This window comes from Hordeum vulgare, chromosome 3H (genome assembly GCF_904849725.1).
Source record: "Hordeum vulgare subsp. vulgare chromosome 3H, MorexV3_pseudomolecules_assembly, whole genome shotgun sequence".
NCBI classification, from domain to species: Eukaryota; Viridiplantae; Streptophyta; class Magnoliopsida; order Poales; family Poaceae; genus Hordeum; species Hordeum vulgare.
Window position 1 is genome coordinate 344,653,121 of NC_058520.1, and position 13,308 is coordinate 344,666,428.

A 13,308-nucleotide genomic window follows, 5' to 3' on the forward strand; every position below is an offset into this window, starting at 1 on the left:
GACAACGTCGAGAACCGACAACTAATAATGGATGCACTTTTTAAAACTGGCGGCAACGGGATGCCGATGCAATGTGGATGATGTGCATGATGCGATGATGATGCGACAAATAAAATAAACACACGACGAAAACGGAATAGAAGGGGAATCTTCTGGAACATCGGTCTCGGGCTGTCACATTCCTCCCCTCCCTCCCTCACCGCCGCCGGGCCATGCTGACGGGCAAAGCCCGCCGTGGCTGATGGCGGCTTTGCTCTTCAACATCTCAATCGAGGGTGTTTGGCGCGGGTGAATGGCTTACAGCGGTGCACCCTCGCTGGTGAGGAGCGCGGCGGCAAGGCTCATGAGTTCCTGGTGGCGGTGTGGTGGGCCTAACAGTGCGATCTCGCGCCCGTGGCAGCGTTGGCGGCTCGGTCTGGGCTCAGCCAGATCTGGCGGGACGGCGGCCACGGGCTGCGTGCGGTGCCTTGCCAGCGGGCTTGGGTGGGAGATATTGCCCCATACCCGTTCTGGTGTGGCCCGGCGTGGCACCCCCTCTGGTAGTCTCCGGGATGGATCTCGTTCGTTCCGGCGCCCTCCTCCTCAAGCGAACGGTCAGCGTGGGCTCCTCGTGCTTCTCCACTGGCGATCGTGGATGGGCATTGCAGGGGGCCAATGTAGGGGGAGGTAGGCAGGAGGGATGGGTGGTGAGGCCACCCGTCACTGGAAGGGGTGCCGGTCGAGGTTTGCGCCGCTCCTCCTCTTCCCCCTTTCCCCGTCCTATTGTCTCCGGTCCATGTTCTGATGCCGTGGAGGCATGTCGGCCATTGTCAGCTCTGACTTGGTAGGGGTGTGTCGGTTGGCGGAGGCCCATCCCTTTCGATGTCCTATGGGGTGTCAGGATATAGGGTGGCGGCTCTATGGTGGGATCTTCGCTGGTCGTGGGCGGTTCCCATGGCTCGGGTATGGACTGGCAATCCTGGTCATGTGGGCGGCGGGGCGTCCAGTGCTTGGCGTTATGTGGGGATGGTGCGGCAGGTTTCGTGTGACTTGTCGCCCCCTATACGGGGGTGGAGCGTGTGCCGAGGAGAATTTCTTGTCTGGCGGTGGCAGACCGACGACAGCGACGTTTGTGGGCGTCGTAATGTTCCTGAAGACGTCGTTGTGGCTGCTCAGGCGATGGCGGCACTCCGGTGTCGTAACCTTCCTGAAGGCACCGTCTTGAAGCTCATGTGTGTCGACAGTCAGCTTGGGCCCTCGCGGCTAGTTCAGGGTGGAGGACCCTGTCATCCCCATAGTGGTTCTTATTGCTCATCTTTTGCTTACTTGGGGTTGATGTTGTTGATCTTTAGTACCCTTGTATCTTGTCTTGGGTGTGTGTGTGTTGAGGTGTGATGGTGTCCGTTTCACATGTTCATGATTCCTTGCTTTATATATAAAATGGGGCGAAAGCCTTTTTCGGTAACTAGGTGAGCCATAACTCGTCACTACTCTACTACATCGGTGATTTGGTGGCGCCATCGCCCATTTTCCCTCCTTCATCTGTGAATGTCGCGCTCCATTCATGGTGCGGTTCCTCGGCTAGCTGTTGGTCCAAAAATGAATGCACATGTTCAACGCTCTCTTGAAGAAGAAAATCATTGCCCCCGACACCGACGCCCCCCCGATCTGCCAATCCACTAGTGATATGGCAGACCACCTAGTGTTTGATTGGTTGTTTTCCTGCGCATTCTAGTGGCCGATTGACACTGCCCACCTTCCTAGCTATGAGGTAACCACGCTCCCTGAGAGCATCTCCAACAGTCGCCCAAAAGTGCTCTGTGCGCTAAACGATTCATTTTTTGACACCGGACAGCTCCAACAAAGGAAGCAAAATTGTGTGCGCGCTAAAAAGTTTTGGGCACGCGCTGAAAAACGATGTCGCACGCATTATATTTGAGGCGCCGGCTTGCGCATGCTTCACAATTTGCATTGCATGCTTTTCGGCCGCGCGTTTTTGCGCATCTGCTAAAGCAACATTGGTCCCCGCACAATAAAAGTGCTACAGTGGCGCGCTAAAACTTTTATTGGGTGTGAATCTTTTACGGGGCTGTTGCAGATGCTCAGAGTTGGTAGCCGCTGCAAATGTGACGCCAATGTTGATGCCTTACTTCCTATCGTTCTGTACCTAGAACGTGTGGAAGCATCAAAATAATGTTGTAGTTTTCGACTCTGTGGCATCGTCAGTGTCCCCTCTAAGGAAGCAATGCAATGATGATGTTATGTTGTGTAGCGCTCGGTTACCCCCTTTTCGGCAGCAAGACGTGGCGGCTTGGGTGAAGTGCTTTGCTTCTTGCTAGCTCCCCTCCTTGTTGTTCTTCTTTATCTCTAGCTCTCCCCTTCCATGTAATCTCACAATCATGTATGACACCATCTGGCTTCTTGTGTTTTTATGAAAATCCAGATAGGTACCCCCTTTTTGAAAAAATCAACAACAACAAAAAAACTAGAGCACCCCAATAGTTTTCGAATAAACCTCTCCCAATAACCACATATTATTGGGGCTCTTTTATAACACTTTATGGTTATTAGGCATGAACGCTCTAGTAGAACTTCAATAGTCTCCCCAATAACCAACCTGGCCTATAGGACCCACTTGTCAATTTGTACATGATGTGGCAACAACGGGACCGGCCCAAGGTGGCCCCGTGGCAGCTGCAACGCATGGCACTCCGGTGATGGTCCTACGGGGTTTTGTGATGTCACGTAGATGTCACGGTATTCGGGATTGGATTGGGAGAGGGACAACTTCCCCTCAAAATAGGCGAAGATGGGCTATTTTTTGGTGCTGCCAAAATGATACTGGCAAAAGGGAAGTTGTTGGAGAATGTTTTTTTGCGCACCTCTCCCAATATCAAAAAATTATTGGGGAAAGCGATTGTTCGAGATGATCTAGTATGACAAAGAAAGCAATGAACATCTTAGGCTTATTAGCTATTTCTATAATTAATTTATTATTAGCTAGCAATATTAACATGATGTTCATATAAGAGCATCTCCAATAGTATTCTAAAATTTGGTAACCTTAAAAGTGTTTCAAGTGAGGAGAGAAAATATTTATGTACCAAAAAAATGTTAGATAAAACGAGATCAACGAGACATGAAAGACACGGATTTTTATGTGGAAACCCTTGCAGGAGAAAACCACGGACGCACGAAGGCACAATCACTATGAGGGTGGAGTATTACAAGCACGAGATGACAGACTCTCTTTAGGTGCGATTACATGGAGTATATATGAGGGGCAATACATGAGAGTCCTTGGAGGACAAGTAAACGAGTTGTACTCATACGCGTCGGTACCAACGCAAAGACCCACACTGTTTGTACTACATCTAGTCCAATACGGTAGAATTTGGATCACAATTTAACAATCTCCACCTTGAGCCAAATTCCCTCCAGTAGTCGAAGAAAGTGAATAACTCCATCCAAAACAGCATAAACACCTTGTGTGTCAAATGTCCAAAGGACTAGTGAGAAATACCAAGTAAGCCTGAGCAAAGCTCAAACTTATTGGTAGGAACTAGCTTTGAAATCATATCAGCAGGATTATCATGTGTACTTATCTTGCATACCTTCAAATCACCTTTAGCAACAACATCTCGAACATAGTGAAATCTGACATCAATGTGTTTTGTTCTCTCAAGATACATTGGATTCTTTGTAAGATATATAGCACTTTGACTATCAGAAAATATGGTAGGGCAAGATGAGTCTCCACAAAGCTCAGTGTACAAACCTCTCAACCAGATAGCTTCTTTGATGCCTCAGAAATAGCCATATACTCGGCATCAGTAGTGGAGCAAGCCACAATAGACTGCAAAGTTGCTCTCCAACTCACAGCACAACCACCAATGGTGAAAACATAACCTGTGAGTGATCTTCTCTTATCCAAATCAACAGCAAAATCAGAATCAACAAAACCAACAAGTCCATCTCCAGTTTTCCCAAACTGTAAATAAGGATTAGAAGTACCTCGCAGGTATTTGAAAATCCACTGAACTGCATTCCAATGCTCTTTTCCAGGATTAGCCATGTATCTACTAACAACACTCAGTGCATAAGATCAATCCGGACGAGAACAAACCATGGCATACATAAGTGAACCAACTGCACTCGAATAGGGAACTCTAGACATGTACTCAGTATCTGCATCTGACTCGGGACATAAGGCTGATGATAATTTGAAGTGTGCAGCTAACGGAGTACTTACTGGCTTGGCATTATGCATATTAAAACGACGAAGAACTTTATCAATATATCCCTTCTGTCTGAGATATAATTTTCCAGACAGGCTATGTCTGGATATTTCCATGCCAAGTATTTGCTTTGGTGCACCCAAATCCTTCATCTCAAATTCATTAATCAATTGCTTCTTTAGTTCATCAATCTCTAACATGCTCTTTGCAGCAATTAACACATCATCAACATAAAGGAGCAAATGAATAGCTGAACCATTGATAGTTTTCAAATAAACACAGCTATCATATTTAGACCGATTGAAACCTTGAGAGAGCATAAAGGTGTCAAATCTCTTGTACCACTGTCGAGGGGATTCTTTCAATCCATAAATAGATTTCCTTAACTTACAGACAAGCTTTTATTTTCCAGGAATAACAAAACCTTCAGGTTGTTCCATATAAATATCCTCTTCTAAATCTCCATGTAAGAATGCAGTTTTGACATCCAATTGTTCAAGCTCAAAATCATTCATGGCAACAATACTAAGTAAAGTGCGAATAGAGCTATGCTTCACAACAGGAGAAAAGACTTCGTTATAGTCAATACCTGGAATTTGGCTATAACCTTTAGCAACTAACCTTGCTTTATATCTTCTCTCATCATTGGGAGAAACACCTTCCTTTATTTTCAAAACCGACTTGCAACAAATAGGTTTCTTCTCTCTAGGTAATCTTACTAAATCCCAAGTTCCATTCTTTTCAAGTGATTCCATCTCATAATGCATAGCAGTCATCCACTTATTACTATCACCAGAAATAATAGCCTCGGAGTATGAAGAAGGATCAACATTACCTTCAATTTCTTCTGCAACACATAAAGCAAAAGAAACAATATTGCACTCCTCAATTAACCTTTCACGTGCATTAATACCCCGCCTAACTCTGTCACGTGCGAGATTCCAACCGTGTGGAACAATAGCCTGATTTGGAGTGACATGTTCATCATCAAAGCTGGGTTCATCATGTGCATCAATATTTTCCTTATCAAAAGTATCACCTGAATCAATAACATGCTCCACCTGAACAGTAGACTGTTGTTCACTCTCAACAGGAACATTAGTAGATGGAACATCATGTAACATAGCAGATTCATTAAAGATAATGTTTCTGCTAATAACAATCTTTTGTGTTTCAGGATTACACAATTTAAAACCTTTAACACCAGATTTATAACCAAGAAAGATGCACTTAATAGCCCTAGGCTCCAACTTTCCATTATCAACATGAGCATAAGGAGTGCAACCAAAAACTCTCAACTGTGAATAATCAGGAGGTGAACCAGACCATACCTCAATTGGAGTTTTCTTATTAAGAGGAATAGATGGTGAACGGTTGATGACATAACAAGCAGTGGAAGCGGCCTCAGCCCAAAAACGCCTATGCAAACCTGCATTGCACAACATGCAATGGGCTCTGGAAATAATGGTCATGTTCATACGCTCAGCAACACCGTTTTGTTGAGGAGTATAAGGAATGGTGTGGTGTGTGACAATGCCTTCAGACTTGCAATAATTCTCAAATTGCTTAGAACAGAATTCCATACCATTATCAGTGCGAAGTATTTTTACCTTCTTTTCAGTTTGTCTCTCAATCATAATCTTCCACTCCTTAAAAGCTGAGAAAGCTTGCAATTTATGCTTCCAGTAATAAGGCCAAACCTTTCTCGAATTGTCATCAATAATAGTCAACATGCAACTAGCACCACCTAGTGACTTTATGCGAGATGATCCCCATAAATCAGAATGCACATAATCAAGAATACCTTCAGTTGTATGAGTCGAAGTGTTGAACTTCACCCTCTTGTGCTTGCCGAAGATACAATGCTCACAAATTTTCAGTTTACCAGTTTGATATCCTTTAAGAAGACCTCTCTTATTTAACTCTGCCAAACCAAGTTCACTCATATGTCCAAGACGCATATGCCAAAGGTTAGAAGAATCACAATCAGAATTCTTTGAAATAACCGGAGTCGCGTTACGTGAAACGATAGAACCTCGAAGGTAATAAAGACCATTGGTCAAACTTAAGTCACCTTTCATCACAATGAGAGAACCTTTGGTGACCTTCGAAACGCTATCTCCACGTGAATACTTGTACCCCTTTGCATCAAGGGCACTCACAGAGATAAAATTTCTCTTCATCTTCGGAATATACCGAACATCTGTCAAAGTTCTGGTTGTGCCATCAAACATCTTGATTCGAATGGAACCTATGCCTTCAATCTTGCATGGTGAATTATCAAAACCCAAAACGGAACCAGCAACAGTAGTAGAATCAAAAGTAGTAAACCAATCTGTATGCGGGCACATATGAAAAGTACACGCAGTGTCAAGTACCCACTCATCATTGGTCTCAGCACATCCAGCAATAACAACAAGAGGATCATCGGAACTATCATCACGAGCAACATTAGCATAATTTTCACCTTGTTTGTTACCTTTCGGTCTATACGTACCATTCCTCTTTTCCTTGTTCTGCAAATTGAAACATTATGAGATGTCATGCCCGTCTCTCTCGCAATACCTGCAAGACCGCTTCTTGTTTTCGGATTGTGAGCGGCCCCTCTGGCCGTTCTTACTTTTGCCACGGTTTCCATTATGTGAGTTCTTCTCCTTTGTGCTGCCACGAACACATAATCCCTCGGCTTGGGATGAAGTTGAACCATCATGAGGCACCATTAATCTTATCTTCTCCTTAGAGTTCAAAGCTTCATAAACTTCATTAAGCGTGAGAGTATCACGACTGTATAATACGGTGTCTCGAAAATTGGTATAAGAACTTGGCAGCGAACAAAGTAACATTAAAGCAGTATCTTCTTCATCATACGTAACCTCCATTGTAGCTAAATCGAATTTGATCTCTTTAAATTCTGAAATATGATTCAAAACATTACCTCCCTCGGGTAACCTGTGCATGAATAATTTTTGCTTCAAATGCATCTTGCTGGTGAGATCTTTTGTCATGCAAATCCCTTCCACCTTTAACCATAGAGCGGCGGCAGTTTTCTCGCTCAAAACTTCCTGCAAAATATTATTATGCAAATGGAGTTGAATTTGTGACAAAGCCTTACGGTCCCTTCTTTTCTCATCAGCAGTTTAATCCTCAGTTCTATTCTTTCCAAAATTATCCAGTGCATTATCAGAGTCGGCCTGCGCCAACAACGCCCGCATCTTGACTTCTCATAGGGTAAACCTTGTGTCACGATCCAGCAGCGGAAGATCGTACTTCATGAAAGCCATAAGTAGATAAATATACGTACATAAAGTAGTACAAGCCAGTAGAGAAAATTCCTGACAGAATTAATATGCGGAGCAAAGAACTAGAAACAATAACACGTGGTACCTTCGGTTGTCGATGAAGCAATCAATGAGAAAACAAATTGATCTAGTACTTCAACCAGTACTAGCAGGTCACATGAAGTAGTACTGGTAGCTTGCTGTCTAGTACGAGCTCTTGATCACAAAAAACGAATCTGGACCTAGTACTTCACGGGAGCAGCAACGACTTGCCTCTCGCGTCTTGCAGCCTGTAGGCGGCAACAACTGCACTCTTTCTGACGTGTGGCTCGATGAGGAATCGGGATTAGACTGCCTATAGTGGGGGTAACATAGCTAGTATCATAGCGGGTGTTTCTTTCCAGAGATTTTCCTTGCGGAAGTTCTTGTCGGAGCCGAAAACGACGTCCAACGAGATCTGGCCGAGTGACTTGCCTCTCGCGTCTTGCAGCCTGTAGGCGGCAACAACTGCACTCTTTCTGACGTGTGGCTCGATGAGGAATCGGGATTAGACTGCCTATAGTGGGGGTAACATAGCTAGTATCATAGCAGGTGTTTCTTTCCAGAGCTTTTCCTTGCGGAAGTTCTTGTCGGAGCCGAAAACGACGTCCAACGAGATCTGGCCAAGTGACTTGGCCTTTTGTCCAGGGACAACTCCGTTGAACTGCATGCTGCTCTCGCTAAGTTTGGACATCAGAATGCCCATCCCGTTGAGAGTGTCGGTGTACATCATGTTCAAGCCGCTGTCGCCGTCCATGACTCCTTTCACCACCGGGTCGACGACCAGAGCCTCCCTCCCTGGGGTGGGTACGTGTGCTGGATGATCCGACTGGTCAAAGGTGATCACAGTCTGAGACCATTTGAGGAACGTGGGGTTGGTTGGGGTGGCCATGTTCACCTCCCTGTTCACCAGCTTCAGTCGACTCTTGATTTCCACGTCAGCAAAAATCATTAGTGTTACATGGACTTGGGGGAACTGTTCCTCCTTGTCCTCATCATCCTCTTCATTGTCCTTTTCACTCGGCTGCCCTTCGCCGAACCCCTGGATCAGGAGGCGACATTGCCGAGTGGTATGCTTCGGAAATATGGCGTTACCTTCTTCATTCATCTTCGTGTGGATTGGACATGGCTGATCCAGGATGTGGTTTCTGAGCTGCTTCTTCTTGGGGGTGAACTGATCCTTCCCCTTGCCCTTGAACTTGGCATTGGTAACGGCTGCGGCCTCTGCCTACGGAGTGGACGGTGCTTTCTGCTTCTGCTTCCGAGTGCTATTCCCATCTCCATCGGCGACTGCTTTATGCTTGCCGCTACGAATGCGATCCTCTTCTTCGCCATTGGCATAGCGTGCTGCTATCTCCATCATCTTGTTCATGGAGATGTCGCCTGTCCGACCGAACTTCAGGTACAGATCCCTGTACCGCACGCCTGCCTTGAAAGCGCAGACTGCTTGGTGCTCTATGACATTCTCCACCGTGTGGAAGAGGGTTGTCCAACGGTGGATAAAGTCGCGCAGGGGCTCATTCTGCTTCTGAACATAGTGCTGGAGCTCCACGAGACCAGCAGGGCGTATGCACGTCCCTTCGAAGGTCCCGATGAAGACTCGGGCCAGATCTGCCCAGCTGTAGATGCTTGAAGGGGCTAACTGGTTCAGCCACGCCCGTGCCGAGCCGTCGAGCATCAGGGGGAGATGTTTCATGGCGACCTGGTCATCTCCGCCACGGATCTGGACTGCCACTCGGTAGTCGTCCAGCCACGTTTCTGGCTTGGATTCTCCTATAAACTTGTTGATCCCCGTCGACAGTCGGAAGTTGGGAGGGATGTCAGCCGAACGGATGGCCCGATTGAAACACTCGGGACCAGAGACGATGGTCCTGCTTCCACTCGGACGGTCTCTATCGTGACCATCACGGTGGGCTCAGCTCCTGTCAACCTTCCTCTTGCCGATGTACCCTCTTGCATCGGGCCTTGGATCATAAGTGTCACCGACCGAACGCCGATCATCATGATGTTGGGGCCCGTAGGTCCCACCCCGCGGAGGGGTGCGTGAACGGCGACGATCTTCGGGGTTCATGGAACGGTTGCCTCCTCTGTGTCGCTGATGAGAATCGGGGCTGAAAACTGACCGATGCGTGTTCGCGTGAACAGAACCATTGTGGATCCTGTTGTGCGATCGGGAGACCGCCAAATTCTACTGTTGCGCCGTGTGCAACAGGGCACGGATCTGCTCGATCCCTCTGCCAGCCTCTAAATCAGTCGGCTGGAGGGAATCGGCTATCTTGGCGGCGGCAGCCAAGTTGAGGACGGGTGTGCGGAACGCCTCCACGTTGCTCTGACGAGTGCGTCGACTGGTAGAACGGCGGGGCTGATGGCGAGCACAAGATGTCTTGCCGACCTCGTGTTCGTTCCGACCGGTTTGGCGGGGACTTTCATGGGAATTGGCCATGTGCACTTCGGCTGCAGACCCGCGACCCACGTACTCGGAAGGCAACTCAGTCGGAACTGAGTCCGAGCGCTGGGACGGCGGCGCAACCACAACCGACTCAAGGACCGCCACTTGAGAGGACGCGTTCTGGCGCGCCTGGGCGTGTCGCACCCAACGCTGGAGCCGCGGACGGCAAGACCGCTTGTTGCGGCGCGTGATGGGGGCGAAGATCGACACCGGAGCCGACTGCTGGAGAAGAAGGATGTCGCGGGTGCCGGCTCGGAAGTGCGTAGCCCCGCGACTAGGGAGCACCTCGACGTGAGAGGCGCATCTCGAAGCCATGCCGAATCGTCGACGATGAAGGAGAGTGCGCCGAAGAGGATCTCACGACCCATGCACAAATCTCCACCGGACGACATGACGAAAGGATGAGGCGCAAACTCGCCGGAAGTCGCTTAGACGCCTGCCCCACGGTGGGCACCAACGGTCGTGGGTATAAGTCTGACAGTAGATGTGTAGGGTACGAAAGGATGGGCAGAGCCTTAGCTAGGGCGAAGCTGTATGAGTTCAGGCCCCTCTACGGTGGAGGTAAAATCCCTACGTCTCAGTGCTCTTGGGAGTTTGATGTCGAGTGGAATATGGATTACAGTGAAAAGCCAACCCCTGCACCAGTGGGAAAGGGCGGCTTATATAGAGTGCGCTGCACGTCACAACGGTTCGGTGCACAGGGGTGGCGTAGTGGCGAATAAATGCCTACGTTACAGGTAACGTATGCCTTAAATGCTAATAATGGTACATGAAAACGTATGACCGTTGCCCTCCACGGGGGTTACGATGTACATAGTGGAATCCAGTCGATAAGTTTGATATGTTCCGAATGCTCATCTCCGACTGGATGATGGAGGAATCGTCACCGATTGGATGATGGGAAGTACTTAATTCAGTCGGAACTGACTAAGGTCCTTGTCCCTTATGAAGGGTAGTCCTTGGGTAGGACCTATAGGGCAGGCCTATGACCCTATCCTGGGACAATAACCCCATCAGGCTCTGTTTCTTTAAAAAGTTCTAGGACTTTATTTAGTCCCAACTAAAAAGTCCCTAGTCCCTACCTGTTTCTTTCAAGGGACTAAACAGAGACTAGAGGTCATTAAATGACATGCAAAAAGACCATGTTACCCCTAGTAATGTACTAGAAGTTATTAAATGACATGTTAAAAGTAGGGGCACTGTTGAAAAATGTGTCAAAAAAGTCCCAAAAAGTCCCTCCCATAGGGACTTCTTCCTTTAGTCTCAAATACCCCCTTTTAGTCTATAAAAGTCCCTCCTGTTTTTTCACATGGGACTAAAAAATTTAGTCCCTAAAGTAAAAAGTCCCTGTAAAGAAACACCCCCTTAATAACTTCTAGTATATTACTAGGGGTAACATGGTCTTTTTGCATGTCATTTAATGATCTCTAGTCCATGTTTAGTCCTTAGAAAGAAACGGGTAGGGACTAGAGACTTTTTAGTTGAGACTAAAAAAAGTCCTAGGACTTTTTAAAGAAACAGGGTCATAGTCTTGGGACTGACAAACATGCTGATGTGGCAAGTAATTAAAGAAGAGAGAGAGAGGGTTGGAGTAACATAGGTAGATACCGTATCATGTTAAATGCTATGCTAATATGTGTCATGCATGTCAATAAATGAGATCACCTATGATACTAGTTTATGATACTATGCACTATGAAGGTAGTATCATGTAATAGTAACATATGCATGATACTACTATATGTTACTCCCCACTATGAGCAGCCTTAGGCCGTTGTGGTCTGGGCGAGGCGGCGATGGAACCGAGGCGCAAGCTGGCGAGCGAAAAACCGTATCGAGACAGGGAACAGCGGCGGCCTCGGCTTATATGACGCAACAGCGTACGGCGGCCGCAGCAGCATGAGTTTCCATCGCTCTCGGATCCAGAGACGCGTGCGCGCACGTGTCAGAATCTTAATCTCTCTCGGTCTGAAATCTCGTATTTGTAAAACCTCAGCTCTGTATACCACTTGTTAGATAAAACGAGATCAAAGAGACACGGATTTTTACGTGAAAACCCTTGCGGAAGAAAAACCACGGACGCACGAAGGCGCAATCACTACGAGGGTGGAGTATTACAACGACGAGAAGACAGACTGTCTTTAGGTCCGACTACGTAGAATATATATGAGGGGCAATACATGAGAGTCCTTGAAGGACAAGTAACGACTTGTACTCGTACGCGTCGATACCAACGCAAAGGCCCACACCGTTTGTAGTACGTCTAGTCCAATACGGTAGAATTTGGATCACGATTTAACAAAAAATCTGATTTTACAGCAGAGCTAAAATTGAAGATATGTCAATGAGGAGGTCTAGAGTACTGATCTCAATTTCCTCCAATGGAGGTTATCAGAGCTCGCAGGCTCGCCGAAGGACAAGGGAAGGCAGTTGCGGCGGGGCAGGGGATCCCGAGGTGCTGCCTAGTTTGCCAGCGTGAACGTTCATGTTAGTGGCTTGTAGTCATGTAGGATGAAGGCTTTGAGCTCTTATTAAGGACAGTAAAACCGAACCTTTTCCGAGCTCTCTCAGGCAATTAGCGATTTCGGCCGTTGGATTGTGCATCTCGGTCGTCCCTGGCCGTCCAAGGCATTGTTTTCTCGCATGGGCTGGTACTGGGCCGAATGTCCTGGGGCTGCTATTCCCATGGCCGAATCGGAAGCCTCAGGTTCACTAACGATGGCCAACGTCGGATGTGGAAAGAACGATCGTGATTCCCTCCGTGTCCACATAGCCCCGCCTCCCCCCAACTCCACACCCCGATCCTCCAAGCGCGTCGCCGCTATCTCGTCGTCCACCCCTCCCCTCCCCTCCCATCAGGCTCACACATCGCCGCCGGCAACCACCTCATCTACCTCATGTCACCTCGCAGCCGGCCTCTTCCCAGATCCAATCCCCCAAAGCCGTCCACCTCGTCTCCCACCATCTCCTCTCGTCAGAAAAGAAAATAAGAGGGAGATCGACCAGGTAAGGTGGCGGTCAAATCCGCCACGACCGCATCCACCTCGCCAAGGCTTCAAGATTGGCCGCTACCGGAGGTCAGCACAGCACACCAGGGCAGGACCTCACCTCGACTGCTTAAGGATACGTCCACCGACTCCATGGAGCTTCCCCCCTAGCATGCTAGCAGCCATGCGTGTCCGATCCACCAGGTTACCCCTCCATCTTCAACGTCTCCGTAGTTTTTTTTCTCCCAACCATACTATCTTTTCTTCACCCGTGGTTCAACTCTGTTAATTTTCTTTGAAGTGATTTTCACTGTGTTGGTTGCAGGTCGTGTCAATCC